The following is a 300-nucleotide window of genomic DNA, read 5'->3' as shown; positions in this document are numbered from 1 at the left end:
GGGGAAGGGGAGCTGGGCCCGGGAGGTGTTAGGAGGGAGATGGCAACTGTGGGCACGAGGGAAATGTCATCGCTCCCTGCAGCTCCAGCAGGGACTTGACGTTCTCCTCTGCAAAGACCTTTATAGGTGTGAAACTGCCTGGGTGCGAGAGGTCGATACTGGGCAAGCGACTGGGAAGCAAGGAGGCCGCGGAGGCAGGGGATCCCCGAGAGGGTTCCGCTGTGTAACACCTCCCAGCGCTGGGAAGGGGGACAGAGGGCGACGTACACCATTTGCCGACCGTACTAAAACATTCAGGTA

Source organism: Pygoscelis adeliae, unplaced genomic scaffold, assembly GCF_000699105.1.
Source record: "Pygoscelis adeliae isolate BGI_AS28 unplaced genomic scaffold, ASM69910v1 Scaffold79, whole genome shotgun sequence".
NCBI lineage: Eukaryota > Metazoa > Chordata > Aves > Sphenisciformes > Spheniscidae > Pygoscelis > Pygoscelis adeliae.
Note: the sequence above shows the minus strand (reverse complement) of the source record.